Consider the following 16,099-nt stretch of genomic DNA (forward strand, 5'->3'; position numbering starts at 1 on the left):
TAATGGGTGTGAAGTTTCTTTTTGGGGTGATGAAAATACTTTGAAATAATATAGTGGTGATGATTGTAGAACTTTATTAACATACTAAAAATGCTCAATCCTACACTTCAAAATGATGAATTTGATTTTATGTGAATTTTATCTCAACCAATCAATCAACAAATATATCGTTAATTATAAAACAAGCAAACTGAGCTATAATGAAATAAATTACAATTTGTGAGTTGCAGCTAAAGCAAGACTTCAAGAACAGGTTTAACCTAAAAACTTTAGAAAGGAAGTTAAACTAGCTAACAATACAAAATAGCTACGCAGAAGTAGGTATGTAGAAGAAAAACAATGATAGTTTTAAAAAATCGGTGAAATGGCGCTGAAAGAAAAGCAGACTAGATCATTAAAACCCACAGCTGGTAATTTGAAATGATAAAAATGCACAAAACTGGAGCAAATCAGTCAAGACAAAAAGAGAAAGAAGACATATATAGAATTTAAGAGACAATGTACCCCAGTTGTAAGCAACTGCCTAAATCGCATTGTACCCAAGCAAGTGTTTCATTGCTGGGAGAAAAGCAACTAATAGCTGGAGGGCAACCTGGGCCTAGTTAATGCCAAATTTGTGTCAACTACACCAGTGTGCCAGCATAGATGCCTGTTCTATTTTCTAAAAAGTTATATGAGGAAAAGACGTTGGCATGCTGGCAATTTGAGTCTTGGGACCTGCTCCCAAGTATGCGAGGCCTGTGGGTAGACAGGCAGGGTCCCAGGCTGGCACAGCATACCTCTGGAAGACCGGGCTTCCGTATCTGTGCACTAATGGGCAGGCGAGTTATGAATTAATTAGGGAAGCAAGTCTGGAGATGTGTGGAAGCAGGGACTGCTGAGGGAGAAGGTGACTGGTTAGGATTGACTTCTCAGGGACTTGCATCAGCCAGGCTATTGCACTTGTAGGTAAACAAAGGGTTTGAGACCAGGTGGTTTGCAGCAGACAAGAGGACCTTTATGGGCCAAACCAACATACCCGCCCACATGGGAGACTTAGCTGGGCTTGTTGGTATCACAAAAAGTGCACACGAAAGCCATGGCTGGGGGACTTGCCTGGCATGACTCAGCTATTGTATCCACCAGTCAGTGTCAGGGCAGGGGGTGGACCATGTTAAGTTGGGTCATGACATTAACCAGCACACAAGAGAATTGGTTTTGGGAACAGATTTTGTGGGGGATCATGGGCTCACCCCGATGGGACTGCCACACCAACTGGTTTGCTTATGGGCAGGGAGTGTTGACAGGCTGAGTTAGGCATGACCATGGACCTCATCAGCACTCATGGATACTGGGTTTGGGAACAGGTTGGACTAGTCCAGGCTGTAGCACTCACGGGCACACACAAGGAATGGGTGTGGAGTGGGCCAGACTGCAACATGCACCAGCACACACAAAAGCTGACACTGGTTAGCAGACTGCTGGGTAAGGCCTTAGCATCTGCTGACATGCATGAGATCTGGCACTGAGAGTGGAGTCAGTGGAGGAACTTAGGGAACTCCCCTGGCGGACCGTAGCTCTCGCTGGTGAGCATGTGATCAGGACTGGGTGTGGGTCAGACCAGGGAAGGCTGCTTCACTTGTCAGCAGGTGTATAGGTTGACACTTAGAGAATGATCTTGGTAGGACCAGGCCAAACCATAACACACTGGATTGCACAGGAACCAGAAAGGGGTGCAGGCTATCATACCTATAGTTCACATGAAAGCCAGGGATGAGGACAGGCTGGGCAGTGTTGTGGGCTAAGGAGTTGATTAGTGCTTGTTAGCCTGGGCAGGAACAGGAACTGGGCTTGTGGCTAAAAAAACCTAGACTAACTGGACTCATCTGTATCCAATATCCTGCTAAATGAGAATGTGGGGGCAAGAGTATATAAGGAGAGGTGAAGGAGCAATAAAGAGAGACTTCTCAGACTTCTATCATCATTGGTCTCATGTAGGTGCTTTATCCCCAGACCCTCTCCGTGTCCATGTTACTGGCTCTGCTGGTCAGAGCAGGGCAGCGCGAGGGTGCAATACCCACAGGGAGAGTTGGGACTGGGGGTGGGCCAGGCTAGGCCAGGCTGGAGCAACTGGTGACAAAGGTAAAGCTAGGTGATGGGTTATGCTGGGCTGAGTCAGAACAACCACCAACACATACAAGATCTGTTTAATGGCTGAATAGTATTCCATGGAGTAAATGTACCACAGTTTCTTTTTCTACTGCTCTTTTGATGGGCATCTGGGTGGTTTCCATGTCTTTGTTATTGTAAATTGTACTGATGTAGGATTTAGATATAGGATTTAAATGTAGGATTACAGATTCCTTTCTCATATACAGATTTCATTTTGGTTGGATATGTTCCCAGACGTGGAATAGCTGGGTCATACAGCAGGTCAGTTTTTAGTTCTCTTAGCACTATCCATACCAACATCCTCAGGTGGATGTACTAACCTACACACCCACCAACAGTGAAGGTGGGGGTACCTTTCTCCACACATCCACACCAGCAGGTGTTGTTAACAGAGTTCTGAATGTAGGCCTGCTTGCCTCCTTCCTTCCTTTCTCTCTCTCTCTCTCTCTCTCTCTCTCTCTCTCTCTTACTCTTTTCCTGTCACAGATGCTAAGAGAGGTGGGCAAGCAAAAACTAGGAGAAGCTGGGTATGGTTAATTAATTGTGAGTGAGATACTACTTTGGGATGTTAATAGGGAAAAATGAAGTGAGAGCTATATGGGAACTCATTGTATTACTAACTCATGCTTTTGGTTTTGTAAATTTGAGATTGGTGTGAAGACACAAAAAAGTTTGTTTGGCATATGGATTTAGAACTTCAAGAAATCTGTGCTGGAGGAGATATACTTATTCATTTTGCACCAAGAAGATCAAATGGAGAAGTCTGTCGGAAATAACTGCACGAAGTCTTTATCTTTTGAAAATAGGATCATGAAAGGAAAGGGCTGCTCTCTCCTTAGAACTCTATCCTGATGTCATGACTAGAGACACGAACTCAAGAATCAACATGTGTGTTACCTAGATGAAAACCAACTTATAAGTTTATAAACATTGCAGTGCTAAACATGAGTATGATTGTGTGGATTTATCATTCCTACCTAAGGCTACAAGTAAAATTTCGATACTTCTGGTGTCTTAAGTTTCATTTCCTACCTGTAATTCTAGGGCTCAGTTGCACTGCCTCTAGATGAAATTGTAGAAAATAATGCACAGTCTGCCAAGACAAAAGTCCCTATTTCTCCAGACTACACCATTAAAAGATCAGTGAGTCTGTCTGCTTTTTTCATGTCTACTTCCATCAAGCTAGGATAAACTACATGTTTTTTGTGAATTTCTATAGTGGGCTCAAACCTGAGCTCCCTGTTTGGATTCACTCACTTTTCATTCATTCTTCAGACTGCTGCCAACACTGACAATTCAATAACATAAATTAAAGCTCACTGCTTTACACTTAAATATCTACCAGAAATTTTTCATTGCACTTGGTGCAAAATAAAAATCCTCACCAAAGTATTATATGGTATATATCTTTCCTGCCTCACTATTATCTTCTAGCTGCTCTCCCATTTACCACTTTCCAGACACAAGAGCTTCTATTTAAAAAAATATATATTTTGGTTTTTTAAAATTTAATTCATTTCTAAGATTCAATATAATTTATATATACAATTCCCTCCCTTCTCCCACCTCACTGGACTCCCACATTCCCTCTCCCTCCCTTTCATTCTTTCACATTTCAATTTCTGAGATAACATATTTTAAATTCACATTACAGAAAATAAATTTTATGCTTCACCAAATAAGAAACATACCAAATGCAAAGCAAGTAAGACTACAGTTTAGTGAGACAAAGGTTAAAAACAATTAAGTGGGAAAAATCATTTCACGTATACACAGTAACTCTTAATTACAGATCATCAAAACTACAGTAGTATAACATTCTTAACCACTGGTTTGTCAAAGACATAAAACAAATTTTTACAACAAAACTGTATTTGCAGCAATACTGATACATAAAGGTACTTCTTTTTTTTCAGATTTCATTGATTTTTCCCTTTTAAAATGTATTTTAGCTCACACATGTAAGGGAGAACCTACAGTATACACCTATTTGGTTTATTTCTCTCACTGTCACACCTAAAGTTTTTGATGAAAATAGTAGAATTTCATTCTTCTTTATAAAAATTCATTATTTTATCATACAATTCCAAAAGTTCTGGGGTTTCCCCTCCTCACATTCCCCCCAAAGATTTGCCTTACTTTATTACAATAGTATAGTCCTTCATAAACAATCATAAGTCCATTGTTCTGCTATTGTATCCTGATGTAGGTGTGGAGAATGGCAGAGTGCAGCATCCTATTGTGAAGATGTATTTAACAGTTTCAATTGGAGTCAATCTTTGATTCCGAAGTGGAGATACATACTGCGTTGTATCTTCACATCTCATTATGATAATTTATATGATACTTTTCCTCTAGATGACTATATGTACATGCATGTTTACCTATATATTTTTGATCTTCTATTTTGTAAGAAGATTGCCTTATAGCAAAGACAGCATATGATATTTGTCCTTTTTTGGATTGACTTATGTCACTAAGCATAATGGTCTTCTTTTTCAGAGTTTAACAATATCCCATTGTGTATATATATTACATTTTATTTATCCATTCATCCAACGATGGACACTTGGATAATTCAAAATTTTGATTATTGTGAACAGTGCTGCTGTAAACATGCTGGTGCAAGTACCTCTTTCATTCGTTGTGTTCATGTCTTCTAGAAAAGTACATACTCAGTAGTAGGATTGCTGGATCATACGGCAAGTCTATATTTCTAGTTTTTTTTTTTTTGTTTTGCTTTGTTTTTTTTTTCCTTTATAAGAAAATTCCACAGTATTTTCCATAGTGGTTGCACAAATTTTCATCATCCACAATTTCATAAAAAATATTCTCATTTCTTCACATCCTCATCAGCATTTGTTACTCTTTGTATAATTTAGATTTTAGCCATTCTGACAAGGGTGAGGTGATATCTCATTGTGGTTTTGATTTGCATCTCCCATGTGGCTAAATGATACTGAATGTTCGAGAACTGTCAAGGTCCTTTGTCCATTTATTCACTGGATTGGTTGGATTATTGTTGTTTAAGATTTTTTTAAGTTGCTAACATATTTGAGATGTTAATTCCTTGTTGGCCAGATAACTTGCAAATATGTTTTTGTATTCTGTTGGATGTCTCTTCACTCTGTTGATTGTATCCTTTGCTATGTAGACACTTCTGAGTTTGATATGATCCCATTTGTTCAGTTTGCTTTTGTTGCCTATGCTTTGGGAGCACTGTCCAAGAAGAAATCCAGTAAACCAATGCCTTGTAGTATTTGCCCTACATTTTCTTCCATCAGCCTCGACTTTGAGTCTTTGATCCATCTTGAATTATTTTTGTGTGTGATGAATGGAAGGAATTTAATTGCATTCTATATTTATACATTCAGTTTTACCAGTTCTATTTGTTGAAGAGATTATCCTTACTCTACTGTGTGTTCTGAACACTTTTACCAAAAAACAGTTGACTGTATGCGTGTTGATTAATTTTGGGACGATCTCTCCTTTTCCATTGATTTATATAGCAGTTTTTTTTTTACATTTTTTTAAAATTAATATTTAGCATTATGTGACAGTTTCATAGGCTTTGGGAATCCCCCTCCCCCTCCCCCTCCCCTCCCCCCTGGTGGATTCCTCCACCTTGATGCAGCATTACAGTTCAAATTCAATCAAGATTCTTTCCTTGCAAACATATATTAAGCATGGAGTCCAGCTACTTATTGTCCAGATGGGTTGAACAGTTTCTTGGGGAGACCATTTCTGGTCCGAAGTCAGAGCTGGTATAATATCATCACAGTCAATTAAGAGTCCCAATATAACATCAACAGCAATTTGCAATATTATGGAATTGACATAGTTTTGAGTAACCAGTATGTTAAAAAAAAAAACAAAAAACAAAAAACAAAGAACAAAATAACAAAAAACAAGTCCTAACCACAACCTATGATTAGCTCATTGACATCTCAATTTTAGTTTATATACAGGACCGGACCGGCTGCTATATACCTTGAAAAGGCTATAGGGTACCATTCAGATGTCTCATGTCTATTTCATTTTAGTATTTAGCCATTTGTTGTGTTGAAGTATAATTTTGTTGATCTTGGCAGATTTTAGGATAATCTAGACTGGCTTGTAACTCTAACAAGATATTTGTCGACATTTAATGTGCAGAACTTTTTTTAATGCCAATGGCATGATGTTTTAATTAGTATAGCTTTGTACTATGCTCTGAGGTCAGGTATTATAATTACTTGGACTTGATTTTTTTCTTACTCAGGATTATCTTGGCTATTCTCTGTCTTTTGTGAGTCCAGATAAATTTTAGAATCTTTTCTAGTTCTGTAAAGAATGCTATTGGTATTTTGATAGAGATTGTAGTGAATCTGTAGATTGCTTTCAGCAGTATAGACCTTTTCGTGATACTGATTTATCCAATATATGAGCAAGTATTTTCTTTCCAAGTTTTTTGAGTGTGTGTGCTTGGTGATTTTTCCATCAATGTTTTATAATTCTCTTTCTAAAGAGCTTCCATTTGTTTGATCAAATTTATTCCTAAATATTTGGCTAATGTGAATAGAATTTCTTATTGATTTCTCTTTCAGGGAGTTCATTATTAACATAAATAATCTATTTTTAAAAGTTTATTTTGCAATCTGCAACTGTACTGAATTGATATATTGACTCTGACAGATTTTTGGTGGGGTTTTTAGGGCTTTTTTTCATGCAAAATATCACGTCTTCTGCAAACATAGATAATTTGACTTCCTCTGTTCTGATTTTGACATCTATTATTTCTTCCTCCTAATCGTTCTTGCTAAAACTTTCAGGACTATATTGAGTAACAGTGGTTCAGGTGGATGTCCTTGTCTTATATTCCAGATCTGAGGGAAGATCCTTATTGCTTTTCCCCATTCAGTATGGTATTGACTTTGGTTTGTAACATATAGCCTTTATAATTTTGAGGAATGTTATCTTATTTGTGGAGGAATTTTATTATGAAAAGGGGTGTTGAGTCTTATCAAATATTTTCTCTCTATTCCTTGAGATGACAATACAATTGTTTATTCTTTATTCTGTTGATGCGATGACATATGACATTGGTTGATTTGTGAATGCTGAGCTAAACTTGTGTTTTTGGGATAAATCCCACTTGATTGTGATGTATGATCTTTATGATGTTGATTTGGACTTAATTTGTTAGTATCTTCTTGAGAATGTTTTCATCTATATTCATTAAGGACATAAGCCTATAGTTTTCTTGTGTCAGACACAGCAGCCTGTGTATGAGCCAACTTTGCTTTCCTCAGAATTGTGGCATTCATTATCCCTGATTTACTTATTCTTTCCCCAAATAGTTACATAGCAGTCGTCTTTTTACCTTCTTAGTCTTAATTTAGATTTCACTTCCACACAGATGGTTATCTCTGTCTCTACTTACTAGCTGTGTAGCATTAGACAAGTTTATTAGCTTTTCTAACAGGAGCATAATGAAGATTAAAAGAATTCTTATCAAGAAAGATGTAAATTTCAACAAACGATTCTGAGAAAATTGACAGTTCAGGAAAATGTAAGACAGCTCATTTTTTTACATTGCACATAAATATATTTCTGTATGGATCTGTGATCTAAATGTAAAAAAAACAGATAAAAAAGTCTTAGAAAACATGATTGAATTCTACTTCAAGATGAATTAACAATGGTTTTAATGCAGTGGCACCAAAAGGAAAAAATGATGAATTTGAATACATTATAAAAAACATTTAAGCACTCAAAGCAGCAAAATAAAAATATGAGAAAGCAATTGAAAGAGATATTACAACATGTATAATAAATAAGGAACTCTTAAAATTTGAGAGTGAAAAAAAGATGAAGATCTGATATAAGAATGGGAAACTAACACGCAGAAATAATCCACAAAAAGTTTTAAATGATTCCTGAACATATCCTTTATAATAGTAGTACCAATAAAACTATAGTGAGATACCATGTTTTGTGTACCAGGATTGCCAAGACTTACAGGGTAGTGAATGATTGTTGCTGGGCAAACAGACACTGTCATGCCTTACTAATTGTAAAGCAAGTTTTTGTAACCAATATAGAAGGGGATTTGGCAATATTAAGCAAATATACTTTGGAATTTCCTTCTTGACCTGCTACTTTCACCAGACTCTGAAGATTCACCTTCACCAATGCAAAAATAACTATGTGCCAAGGTTATCTACAACAGCATTGTTTGAAATTTAAAAATACTCTAGCAGGTTGGTTAAGTAATTGTACATCTATACACTCAAACACCAGGCACTTTTGTACAATAATTTTTTTTGAAAGAATGAAGAAGATTTGTATGAACTGATACGTAATTACTTCCAGGTTCTAGTGTTAGTTAAAAAAGTGAAACCTGCAAAATAATCTAAACATTATGCCAAATTTTGGTTAAGAACAAAGAGGAAATAGAAATCCATCTATTCATTTGTGTGAAAATAAAGTCTGCAGGGAGTACAAACTAGAGATTAATGAGCTCTGTTTCTAACAGGGCGTGGGTGGGAACATAGTGCAAAGGTAGATAGGAATGGAGTGAGTTTGACATTTCTGAGTATTTTGTTTTGAAGATTCCCACTCTTTATAATCACGTTAATGTTTCACACAAGAGAGAGAGAAGAGAAGAGAAAATTTGAAAATCAGCAAAGTTAAGAGTGGTGAATACTGGAAAATGGAGCATAAATACAAAAAAAATGAAGTTAGCTTACGTTGATAAAATAATTGCAGGGGCGTGGAAAAAAGAACTAATGCAAGCAAGTTTGTCTTCCATGCTTGGGATTTAATTAGCTGTTTTGAAGATCAGGAGACAGATATTCTAGAACATTGTTAAAAATCTGAAAAACTAGATAAATGCAATTCTTCTCTAAGGCATTATTTCAGTGACCATCTCTTTTACAATTTGGAGGCTAAAGTGTTTTTTCAATGACATGTCAGTTCAAAATGTGAAGGCGAATTCTCCTGCAGAGGATATCACCAGTACCTTCAAATACTTGATACGCTGCTACATCGTTAGGTCCGTAATTGCATACCATGCATACCAGTCACACAGATTTGCAGCCTCTCACAGCACATGATGAAGATGCTAGACAAACTGAACTGCCTCAATCAAATATGTAACCAACTACACACAATTCTAATGGGGAGGGCCAAGCAAGAAAAGGTTTTCTTTAAGAAGTCATTTTACTACAAAATAATCTGGGAGTAGAAATAGTTGTAAATGCTGAAGGTATATTAAATACATGATTATGACTCTAAATTGTCCTTCAGTACACCTTCTATTGTCAAGTATAAAAACTGCCTCACCATAGTCTTGAAATGTTGAGTTGACATGCCTGAGAGTCAAAACTTCCTATAACTCAGTGTGTCACTTCTTTCTGTTTGTACATATATATATATATATAATCAAGCAACAATTTCAACTCTTAAAGCATTGTCTTTCCAAAAAAAATTCCTGGAGCCCCTGACCAGCTCATATTTACCAAACAGTTGATTACCATAGTTCCAGTTCATCAAATCCAGCTTCTCCACCTCCTGCTTCTTTGCAGGCTTCACTCTCTGCAGTTAAATCTTCCATTTATGCCTTGGTTTCTTTGCCCTGTTTGACCTTATCCGTTTTGTTTGCATTTCTGGGGGTGGTGCTGTCTTAGGATTTATCTTTTCCTGCTGCCATTTCTGGCTTAATTTCCACTTTCACAGGGACATGTTTAGCTAGGAACCTTACAGATCTCCTCCTGAGCTCTTCCATTGTACCAATAGACTTTGCAAAGTTGGGATACTGTGCTGCTATTGTGCTCTCTACTCCCACAAATTATGTGATTTCGAAACTTCTTTTCACCAAAATTAACTTATCTTTGAATACCATTTTCCTGAAAACTTTAAAATTCTCTTATATGTGGGTGTAGATATTTGTTTCTATGTCTGTTTCTTGTATTTTCCACTTTCATTGGTTGAAAAGGCTAAGAAACTATGATGTCCAAGAAGCCATGGGCATGCCTAACCCCCACATCTTTCATTTCTCCATGCTCAAAAGGATAATGGTTCCTTAAAGAAATAGATATTTTCAGGACTGGAGCAGGACAAGAACAAACTGAGTCTGTAATATCTTTGTGTGCCAGAAAGTAAACAAAATAATCAATATCTGGTAGGGAAATGTTAAGAGGGAACAAAAGCCATAGCTAAGAGACTTTCATTTGACCAATGCAGGAATGATTTGATCTTGTAAGTAAATGATAATAAAGAATTCCATCCATTAAATAAGAGTGTGTGGGTGCACATTAGTATCATAAATAAGTAAGCAAGAACAAAGAAAGCAAAAAAGGAATAAAAGAAAAAAGGGAAGATCCTTATGGAAGAAAGTCAACGATAAATAAAAAACCAATGATGACTAATTACCATTTAGCATCCACTCATGATTGTTTAGAGCAAGAATCAACTAAATCTATTTTATAAACTTTCTGAGGACTAGCAAGATATTTTCACTATTTCAAAATATCTCCTAAGAAACTTACTAGTTATAAGTGGAAAAAAATAGATACTTTGTCATGAGAAAACTCTGGTAGATGTCACCTTAACTAATATCAAAGCTAATATCACTGGGAATCAGCGTGAAGGACATCATGTACCTCCTGACATGATTCACTGAGAAGAACCCAACATCACCTCAGGCTTGTTCTTGCCCAAAGATCCTAATTGTAACATCATGGTAAGTAAACATTAAATAAATCCACATTGAGGGATATTTTATGACTAATCCAGTGCTATTAGTAATATCAATGTATTGAAACCCAAATCTTCTGTTTCAATTTAGAGGATACTAAATATATATGAAAATTGAATGCATCACATTTTTGGATTTAATATGTTTTAAAGACATGGTATAATAATTGGAAAAATCTGATTGAATAACTGCAAATAATAATTGCATAGTTGTTTTTAGTTTTTGAAAGTTATTTGATTTCCCACAGTGTTCCCCGCGGTTCTCTTCCTCTTGCCCTCACTTTTGTCTGATCCCGTCCCCAACTTTCCAGACCCCCAGTCATATCAGTCTACCTCCATCGGCCATATCCCGCAATGAAGGAATCATGACTGGATATGAACTGTACTACTGCAACAATGTGGAGGAATCCAACATAGGGGAAGGTGATGGGGAGGGGTTGGGGGAATCCCAGAGCCTATGAAACTGTGTCATAAAATGAAATTAAAAATAATAATAACCAAAAATACATTTCAGGATTAAAAAAAGTTATTTGAAAGATAGAAATATGCAGAGAGTGAGGGAGAGAGAGAGACAGAGAGAGAGAGAGAGAGAGAGAGATCTCCATCTGAGTTAGACAAGGGTGAAGCCAAGAGCTGTGAACTCAGTCCAGGTCTCCCATGTGGTTGACAAGGAATTCATTAAATGAATTATCACCTGCTGCCTCTCAGGGTGTCTGTGATCAAGAAGCTGAAATCAGAAGTGGAGCCTGGACTTGAACCCAGGCCCTCTGGTATGGCATGTGGCCATGTCAGGCAGCATCCTAACTGCTAACTCAAACACCATGTATCATATATAAATGATAATTTACTAATTGCAGTTTTTATTTTACAAATTTATTTATTTGAAAGAAAAAACATGATGGCAGGAGAGAGTGACAAAGAGAGAGGGAGAGAGAGGGAGAGATCTTTCATCCATTGGTTCATTTCCTAAATGCTCATGATAGCTAGGACCGGATCAATTCAAAACTGGAAACCAAGAACTCAATCTGGATCCCCCATGTGGGTAGCAGAGACTCAAGAGTTTGAGCCATTACCTGCTTCCTCTCACGGTACACATTAACAACAAACTGGATAAAAAGTGGAGCCAAGATGCTAACAAGGGACTCCAGTATGGGCTATAGATATCCGCAGCAGTGAGCAGTGTCTTAACTGCTGCACCAAATATTGGCCCCAAATGTGCTCATTATTCTGCAGTTATCTCAGAGATTATCTTTACTTTTAGTAACACACAATGAAGTATTTGGGGATAAAAGGGAATCCTGTCTCCAACTTCTTTCAAATAACTCCCAAACATGAATAAAATATTCTATATCTGAATAGTAGGTATAAATAGTGTGTATGTATATGCATACAATACACATATAACATACTACTTATATATGTATGCATATATGTATGCATATATGTATTTGTAATAATTTTCCTACCTCTCAGAGATAGTCCATGGGCTTAAGAGAAGGTCAAACAAAATCAATGATCTAATATAGATGCTCAAGGCATAATAGTTAATGTTATGATCACTGGCACATGGAACTCAGCTTCTTCACCTCTAAAATGGATGAATAATGCATTCTCAGAGAGTTTGGGCAAGAATTAGCTAAGATAATGCTTTTTTAATTTAATTTTTCATGATGTTTACATAGTTATCAGAGTGGGAAGGACTGAGGGTTAAGGAAAAGTGGACATGATCATTGTTTCCAAATTTTCTATTTCTTCTTCCTGTTTCGAAAAGAGGGAAGGAGATAAGGGGAGAAGCCATATTCAGCCTCCCAACTGATCTAGTATCCAGGAATGGAGAATGGCCACCTGATATCAACCCAGGCTCCCGATGTGGTGCATGCTCAGAGGGTTCTACCCAGGTGCTTTTGATAGTTCTGAAATGCTGTTGATCTTGCTGATCCAAAGATAAGGGAGCACTTTCAATGTCCACTGGCTGATACAGTTGACCTTTGAGTCTTCATTCGCCCATTGTTTGGCTGGGGTAGTTGTCCAATTTGTTCTGCTCTCCTTACTCTGCTATGGTACCAAATGTCTTCTGCAGGCCCCAATGAGCTGCCATATCCTTCATGCTCGTCAGGGCTTGCAGTCCACCACTCCATCATTTCCACTGAGGAGGACCAGTTCTCACGGGCAGGCCCAAGGACCCAGGTCAGGTGAGCCAGCCCCACCAGTCCCCCCCCCCCCCCCGCCACCCCCGGGAATCACTGACCCAGCATCTATCATACAGGTGGGTCCATGGACCCAGGCCAAGAAGTAAACTGGGTCCTGCCAGACCCCTGCCCCTGGGGCTCACGGACCCGGCACCCACTGCACCCAGACTGACATAGTTCCCCTCACCTCAGCATCAATCAGTGGGCGCTTCAGCCTGGCTCGGTCCAGCCTGCTTCCAGGTCCAGCTCATGCTGGTGGGTGATGCAGCCTAGCCTGGCCTACCCAGCCCCCAATCCTGGCCCTAATATGAACTAACTGGTGTTGTGGTCCTACCTCGCCCATTCCACACCCCGTCCTGGTTCTCAGATCTGCCAGTGGATGTTATGATTTGGCCCAGCCTGGCCCAGCCTAGCCCAGCCCCAGACCTGATTCACGTGTATGCTGGTGGATACAGTAACCTGGCCTGGTCTGGACTGCTCCTTTCCTTGGTTCTTGTGCTCACCTGCAGGGACTGTGTCCTTACAAATGAATTCACCAAGCACCTCCTTCAGGTCTCCTCCCAGAAGCAGATCCTGCACACACCGGTGGGTCCTTGGTCCAGGTTAACTTAGTCCACGTCTTTGTCTTGGCAGGAACAGTGTCCTTGTCCATCTGGCCCACACCCATTCCAATTGTTCCTCTTGGGAGTGACAGTCTAGCCATTCCTGGTTCACACCCAGACCCAGCTCTCACTGGATTCAGTGAGAACCGAAACCTAGCCCAGCCCATTCTACACCCACTTTGGCTTTCATGAGTACCAATGGGTGCTGGAGTCTGGCCCTGTCTAGTGCTCCCCAGACCCAGTCCACACCCATGCTGAGGGAGACTACAGCCATATGCAGCCCAGATTGCTGCCCCATTCTGGCTTTCACACTCACAGGTGGGAATCCCAACCAAGCAGGGGCATCCTCTTAGCTCCCCAACCAAGCCTGTTCCAGCCACAGATCTTGCATGTGTCAGCAGATTGCAGTTCCACAGGAGTAAGCCCACATACCGCCCTCCCGACAGATTCTACCCACAGACCTGATTCTCTTGCGTGCTGGTTAGTGTCATGTGACAGCCTAACATTATCCGTCCCCTATTCCAAATCTCACTGATGGGTACTGTGATCTAGTCCTGCCCGGTAGGCCCCAGCCCCAGCTTTAGTGTGTGTCAGTGAGTGAGTGCTATTTGGTGGTGGTGGTCGATGCTAACTATTCCAGCTCAGGTCTCCCACATGTGCTGGGTCTTTGGTCTAACCCTTAAATATCTTCCCGTTCCCCTCTTCAAACTGCTCAGTCTCACCCCCCTCACTTAACCTGAGAATACAGTGGCCTTGTCTACAGAAGTTCCTCAGTAGTCATTCCTCATCTGGACATGAGCCCTCAGGTCCCCACTGGCCTTCATCTGTGCCATCCCCAGGCCCCTTTGAACCGACTTCCAAGGGTGGCCCGAGGGTGCCCAGCAAGGCTTAAGCTGCCCAACTGCCCACACTCTGCTGGTCTAAAAAGCTTAAGATAATGCTTTTAAAAGTGAGTCTTAATGTTCTTTGACAGAATAATTATTTTTAAAAAATATTTTTATTTATTTCTATTGGAAAGTCAGATATACAGAGAGGAGGAGAGACAGAGAGGAAGATTTTCTGTCCGATGATTCACTCCCCGAGTGACCACAACGGCTGGTGCTGTGCTAATCCAAAACCAGGAGCCAGGAACTTCCTCCAGGTCTCCCACATGGGTGCAGGGTCCCAAAGCTTTGGGCCGTCCTCGACTGCTTTCCCAGGCCACAAGCAGGGAGCTGGATGGGAAGTGGAGCTGCTGGGATTAGAACCGGCGCCCAGATGGGATCCTGGTGCGTTCAGGGCAAGGACTTTAGCTGCTAGGCCACACCACCGGGCCCAATAGAATCATTATTAAATGTATTCTTCAATTTGATGAACACTTGTATAGTTGTTATTGACTAGCAATGTTATTTAATCCTCAGCAATCCTGTTGACATAGCTATTATTGCTATCCCCATTGCAGAGGTAAGGAAACTGAAGCTCAGAAAATGCAAGTCACTTGCCCAAGATCATTCAATTTGAATCCAGAGTCAAATTCTCAACATGGTGCAATGCTAATTGTCACTTCTTTTATTACTTGATTTAATTGTATAAGACCCTAACACTTACTCCAGGCTGTAAGAAGAAGCACCAGATCAGCAAGATTCCAGGATTTTAGTGACAATATCAGGAGAGCCTTTCTAAATCACTTAACAAAGGGCTGTTCTTAGGCACACACAATTTTTGTATCTCCGTTTTCTTCTCATAATGTACAAAATTCTGTGAGACTATGAAGAAACTTTTATCATTTCACTTTTTCCCCCCCCCTGAATCCTCCCTAGACCTGGACACAGTGAGCATGTGACACTGAATAATGATTTTATACAAGAAATGGAGCATAATGTTTTCCATTTTGTTTCCAGACCCATTTCAGAAAATTATCAGCCTTTGCTCAGTAATTTGAGAAGCAGAGCTATTAGGCTGCCTACCTTGAACAAAACTGGTTCTCTCCATCCAGTCTCTGGACAAACCATTAAAATAGAACTCTGATAGCGATTTAGGGAGAGTCGAAAAATAACTTGCTTCTCTTACACTTTTCCTTTTGCTTTGTCCAGTTAGAACTGGGTTATTAAGAACTATTTCTTAGTAATGATATAGAGGAACTGGGGGGGAGGGACTTGGGGAGGGGATAAGGGAATATGAAACTGTACTATAAAACAATAATAACAATAATAAAATTATTAAAAATTCTGTGGAAAGAAAAAAAGAACTGGGTTATTTTTATAATTGTTCTTGCAGTTGTACATTTTGAAACGATCATTTCTGGAAAGGTGACAACAGATACATAACAGCTATGGAAGTTTATCTGAAATGCTATGATAGTAAAATTTCTGACTTTCCACAAATTCTAACACAGGAATTAAAGTTTGGCAAATTTGCTGCCAAATGCTAGTCCCATAA

General features: G+C 39.1%; 1 pseudogene; it reads left to right on the top strand.

Moving 5' to 3' along the window:
- The first annotated feature begins 364 nt into the window (after positions 1-364).
- The window catches only part of LOC101522962 (RING finger protein 214-like), a 51,164-nt pseudogene continuing 35,429 nt past the window's right edge, over positions 365-16,099 (top strand).

The sequence above is a fragment of the Ochotona princeps genome, chromosome X (genome assembly GCF_030435755.1).
Source record: "Ochotona princeps isolate mOchPri1 chromosome X, mOchPri1.hap1, whole genome shotgun sequence".
NCBI classification, from domain to species: domain Eukaryota; kingdom Metazoa; phylum Chordata; class Mammalia; order Lagomorpha; family Ochotonidae; genus Ochotona; species Ochotona princeps.